General features: G+C 36.7%; 1 pseudogene; it reads left to right on the top strand.

Moving 5' to 3' along the window:
• Positions 1-2,217: 2,217 nt before the first annotated feature.
• Positions 2,218-3,326, top strand: LOC143625419 (auxin-responsive protein SAUR36 pseudogene; annotated as a pseudogene).
• The last annotated feature ends 3,080 nt before the right edge of the window (positions 3,327-6,406 follow it).

Genomic DNA, 6,406 nt, shown 5'->3' with positions numbered 1-6,406 from the left:
AACACCCAACTTACCCAAACTATAGAAGTATTAAGTAGTAAATATAAATATCAAGATTCTTTTATGAAAATCTATATCCTCTCATTAATAAAGTGTACATATAAACTAGCAGAATATATTCAAACATCAATATCTAATATTTTAATATTGTTCTAACAAGTCCAAACATACTTTTCAATGTGTGAGAAGTAAGACCACAAAAAAAGAAAAATAAAACGTTGCAAGACACGGCCACTAGTCGTGTGCCAAGTATTAATAGTCAATCACGTACTTGTGGTCCTTTGTGACACTTGATTGTATCTCAATTTGAGACTTTTGTGGTCCGAATATATTCTCCTTTATTGCATAAATTTAGTGATCAATATAGGTGCTAGTAGCGCAGCCATTGAAATAGTTAGGCTAGGATAAGAAATAATTCATAAACTAATACATTACTTTTGTTAACTTTAAGTTTTATATATGCTAATAAAGTTCTAATAACTCTTAAATAAGATGCCGTACTGTGTTTTGTTTTTCAAATGTGGTAGCCTACTAGCCTTCATTTGATAATTAACATCCAACTAAAACTCATTTTAAATGTACTTTTTTATGAACTTGTATTTGATTTAATTTGTCTTAATTGGATAGGTCTCCATTTGAATTGCTGATTGTGAACTAATTAGGGTTGGACATTTTGAATTTACTCGGGTGGCTATGCTATACGTAGTATGTCTACGCATGACTTAAATTTCAAGCGAGGTTTTGATATGTTTTGAAGCTAAGTCTTATTTAATTCAGTCTCTTTATCATTTGACGCAAAGGTATGATTACCTACATCTCACATTGTCACCCTTCTCAGACCCTATAAATAGTTTTGCTATCGGTGAAATTTCACTTTTGTATGATTGATTTATTGATGAATGGAATTGAGGTTTCTATATATTCTGCTTCTTACATGGGTTTGTCTTCCTTATTGTAAGATCGAGACAATAAAATCATACGGGATTAACATGTGTAGTTTCGCTTATGCGTAGATTAAAATAAATAAAACAAATTCCTTATACTTTTAAAAATAATCACAAATGTTGTTTGTTTAAACTTTTTGTTTTTCTGTCAATTATACCTTTCATGGGATAGTATATAAATCAACTTGATTTTTTATTTTTATCTATTTTGTCTTTTTCAGTCTGAAATATCTAGATACAAGAATTTTTTATTATATTTGGTAGAAAACTGATAATTGTTACAATATGATTAAATATAAAGTCATAATCTTCCCAATAAAATATAATTAACAAGTAATATAATAATTAAATATATTGATGTTAATCTAAACAGTTAAAGAAGTACAAGAGGTACAAGCTTAGTAGGGACCATATTGCCAAAAAGATGATGTGGACCGTGGCCCATACGAACATGTCAAATTGCAATATATTCCACGCCAAAAACTGACTCCTTCTTCCATTCTTTTGTTTCTATTTTCAGATTTTTCCACATCTAGATCACAAAATTGAGTAATGAATGGTTGATTATTGATTTGATATTATTTAAAAAAAACCCATATATTTCTTAACTGAATTTTAAGATATTTAACTCCCAAATCGAATATATTGTATGATTCAGACTCTAGTATCAATCAATATTGTTTGCTTTCTTATGTGGAGTTCACGGCCTTTGTTATGTAATTTTTCTCCCATCCGCATCTGATTCGCTCAAATTTCTCATCAAAATATTGTTGATAAGATTTGTGTTAGATGACTTTTTACAGACCCAAAATTTCCGATGTCCATGATTGATATATATTAAATTTACTAAAGTGGTAAAGACATGTATGCCCGTGAATAATCCGAACGAATACAAGTGTGGCTTGTGTAGGGTCGTTTATTTAGCTTTAACCAAATAAATAACCACAAACATTTAGACGAACGAAGTTTTTGTTCAGGTTCATTTGCTAAGAAAATGAATGTGCTTATATTCATTTATGTTCACTCTTAATATTCTAAATAAACGATTCATGAACATAAACATACATAAATGAAGAAATATAAAAGAACACAAATTAAAAATAAACATGCATGTCCAAATTAAAGTCTTAATAGCAAACATAAATAAATAGATATAAACAAACGTAAAAGAATGAATGTACACGAATCTCACAAATGATCACAAACTTATGTTCATCTTCACTTGGTTCTTAATTAAACAAACTATTCATCAAACGATTCACTTAGCGTTTGGTTCATTTTTCATCTGTTCTACACATGTTATTCAAAGTCAAGTAAACTGCCTAAAACCGTACCACACAACTTAAAATAATAATAATAATAATTGTAATAAACAAGTGTCGTACGTTATAAACAAAACCATGAGGATCTTTCGAGGAAACCACAGTGACAAACGTGGACCTGTTTCTTACTTTGTTTTTTATGTCTTTTCCAAATAAATCAATTCCGTGCACCCAAATCTCTCCAGACCGTATACCGACCACTCCCCACTTCTCTCGCCCCACATACCCACAAGAATCTCCAATTCCCACCATATAAACTCACACACATATTCACCTCAATTCATCATCATTCAAAATTCTAAAAACAACCCATTTTAGATAATCAAAATCCCACAAAACCCTTTTAATTTCATCCAAAATGATCAAGATTAGAGGCTTCAGAATCAAACACAAGCTCGTAAAGCTCGTAAGAACGAAAATTCATCGAAAACCGAAAGATATCGATATTGGTTACGTTAAGTTAAACCGTCCCAGGATCACGAATGGTGCGATGTCAAAGCTTTGCGGGTTTGCTCGGGGTTTGAAGAAAAGTGCAAAGGAGATATGTTGTAGGAAGTCGGGTTCGGGTTATATTAGGCTCGGGGAGGGAGAGAAGAATTCGGTCCCGAAAGGACACTTGGCGGTATATGTAGGGGAAAAGGAAGACCATGCGCGACGGGTTTTGGTACCCGTGATCTTTTTTAATCACCCATTGTTTGGGGATTTGTTAAGAGAAGCGGAAAAAGTATATGGGTTTAATTATGATGGCGGGATTCATGTCCCGTGTCGTATATCGGAATTTGAGCACGTGCAAACGAAAATTTGTGCGGCTGGTGGTGGCGGCGGCAGTGATGGTCGACGAAGCTGGCGGCTTACGTTGTGAGTCAAAAGAATATAGTTAGGACCAATATTGAGTATGACACTTTTTAGATGGTGATGATTTGGTTACAAAATTCGACTGTCTTTCTACTTTTTTCTCTTTTTGGGCACGTTGTATATATCTGAATTTTCCTCTTTTATTGACTGATACTTGTTATCATAGTATGTATTGTAATGAAATAGGAAATATAACATTCCATGTTTCAACATATATAGCTTATGGGATTTATGGTTGTAATAATCAGTTCAATTCGTTATGGTATTGGGTCTCGTTATAAAATATAAACCCCCAAAAGAGAAAACCCCAAAAGAATTTCTTTTCGGCCTGGGTTAGATAGGGTTGTGTCATATTAAAAATGATAATAAAACCAAATTTTATATAATCAACAGATGATAATTTAAAATCTAATATGTGTAAACTTGTCTACTCGTACAAACAATCTTTTAAATCTAAAGTTTATGACTTGTATAATTCAATCCGTAGTCCCTATTACCTAATCAAATAAATTAAAACAATAAAACTAAATATAAGATGAGTGATTCACTTAATCACTTACCTAAAGTCAAAAGTCTGGCCAGTTCAGGCGGCAAAGGATGACAGACCGTGGGTGGGGGCGTTGTCTGTCTCTACTTGCAATTCTTTTTCTTTGCAATCGCAACTATTTTTCTAATTTTAATAAGGTTTAAATCTTTAAAACCAGTAAAGCTTAAATAGGGTAAAGGAGCTAAGCTTACGGTCATTTGGCTAATAAGGGAGAGGGGGTTCTAGAGAGGGAAACAAGGAGAGGGGGTGTTTCGCTATAGTCTATGGCAATGGCGACAGGACTACAACGTGCGTTGCCTTATGTTTTTCTTGGTTTTCGCTTTAAATGTTTTGGTTTGACTACCATCATCGAGGTTCTATCGCTACCATGCTTGCTTTCAATGCCACAATGTTTCTTAACTCCACGTCTTGAGATTAGATCTTTAGTCTAGGTTGTGATGATGATCCGCTATTTGGCGTGAAAACTTATGTTGCTAATTAGTAATGACGGAGATCTGAGCCTCGAGTGATTTGCCTCATATGTACCATTTAGTTCTTTTATACATAGCATAATTGTTTTCAAGAATTTTAAGAAATAAACCCTCGGTACTCCCTCTTAACATTTGTAATTGTGTCAACGGTGGTGCTAAAAGTTGACTTGAATTTGTGATAAGTTTGATTTGTCATTAGCTCTTTTTACTATATAACATGTTAATTGACTATTTTATCATTGTTTTATCCAAATACTAGTTACATCTAATTATAAAAATATCTATTAGGTTTGATATTTTCATTAACGAACTAAGCATGAACATTGTTGGGTCAAAACGAAAGCTAGTAAGTAGGCTGAAAATTCCATAATTATTTGTCACTTATTTTTCAAGGAACAGAAAATCATCATCATTTATAGCTAAAAGGTTTATGAGATAAGATAACTACTTTTTAGATATATTTATATGGCAATTATCACACGTCCAAAATTCTGATAAAATTTTTCATTATAAAGGAAGTATACATATCTAGAAAATAGAAACTCTAGCTTGACAAAAATAAAACAAGATTTTATTTCATCTTAATCTTGTTTTCCTCACAGCTCCACCGTAACCCTCCCTTTTCGTCTCCGCCTCTCACCCACCACCGTCACTGCCGTTACCCCCCCATCTCCATCTCATTGCTCCACCCTTATTTTGTCACCGTCATCACCCATTCTCGGTTTTTGCTTATTTGGTCTTCTAGCATTTCATTTTCTAGGCGATTTGTTTTGAATGACATTAGTTTGGAGGTTTCGCTAGTATTGCATGCCAGGTGTTTGATTAAATGCCAACACCAAATTTTATTTTAATTTCCTTTGTTTCCAAAAACAAAAAAAGTTTTAATTTCTTAAGTGATTTATGAGGGCCTGTGGTGGAGAGCCCGGTCCTAGCTCGGGCACGGGGATTTGGCGTTGCCCCTTTAAAAATTTTCATGTTTACAAAGATGGTATCCCGGGATACAAGGGGTACTCTAGGTTACTCATGCATTTTCAGCGGGATCACTTCAATGTAAAGGAAAGGAGAGATCAGTTAAAGGAGTGTCTTTCTTCGGACTTGGAACTTTACAATGACGTTGTCGAAACCTTGCGCTTGCTTAAGAATTGGTTATGCAGGGAGTGCATGGCCCTGCATGCCTTGAATAGGCCTTGTCTGCACGGAAAAGAAGTTGTTAAATGCACCCCACGTGCAGGAGGGACTTTGATTTTATTGTGGGGATCCCTCAACCCCGCGATTCGCATGTGGAACTTGGGAGTGGTCAGTCTGAGACGTTTGTGGTAGATGTCGCTCTCCTTGAGCGCGTCCTATTGCCACTGTCAAGAGTATCCCGCCCGCGTGTCGCATGGATTTTGCCCAGGCTTTGTCAGGGGGGCTCCGTAAAGTGGTGGATGCCCCGAGGTCTATTGAGGCTTGGGTTAAACATTTGTTGTTGCCTCGTTGCACGTTACGTGTTGTCAAACCGGCTACTAGGCAAGAACGAAGGTCCGGTAACAGGAAATCGCTTCAATGTAGCTCCATTATGCGGGCTTTGGCTGTTTGGAAAGATGGGGCAGGTTTAGAAGAGTTGGTGCTACCGCTCCTTGAACTTCCAGTGATTTGGGATTGCCAACATAAAGAAGAGGGAGGGGGAAATATCAAGCAGTGCCTCCGGAAGGTAGCGGACGGCCATTACACAACGGCGATCAAAGTCCTGTGTTCATCCGGGGTCACGCCTGCCGGGGGAGATACTTTGAGAGCAATGATTGATAAAAATCCTGTGGTGGACCCCCCGACCATGCCCTCCGTCGTGCCATCGGAACCAGCCTTGCAGGTGGACGGTGATTGTGTGTTGGAATGTATTAAAACCTTCCCGAAAGGTACATCTTGTGGGAGGGATGGTTTGCGGGCCCAACATATTTTAGACGCTTTATGTGGCCAGGGGTCTCCGACCGCCTCCGGGCTCTTAAAGGCCATCACTGATGTTGTCAACTTGTGGCTTGGGGGGCTTTGTCCAAAAGTTCTAGCGGAGTTCATTGCTTTGGCACCGTTGACCCCCCCTGTTGAAGCCTGACAATGGAATTAGACCCATCGTAGTGGGGGCCATTTGGAGAAGATTGGTGTCGAAATTCGCTATGCGTAAAATAGGGAAAAAGGTGGCTGCTTATCTAGGGGATTTCCAATTCGGGGTTGGGATCCCTAATGGGGCAGAAGCGATATTGCGTAGTGCTAATAGATTTTTGAGCGCGTTTC

Source organism: Bidens hawaiensis, unplaced genomic scaffold (genome assembly GCF_021521415.1).
Source record: "Bidens hawaiensis isolate Kalapana, Puna unplaced genomic scaffold, B.hawaiensis_p1.1 tig00004105_1, whole genome shotgun sequence".
Classification (NCBI taxonomy): domain Eukaryota; kingdom Viridiplantae; phylum Streptophyta; class Magnoliopsida; order Asterales; family Asteraceae; genus Bidens; species Bidens hawaiensis.
This window is presented reverse-complemented; position numbering and strand designations above follow the sequence as displayed.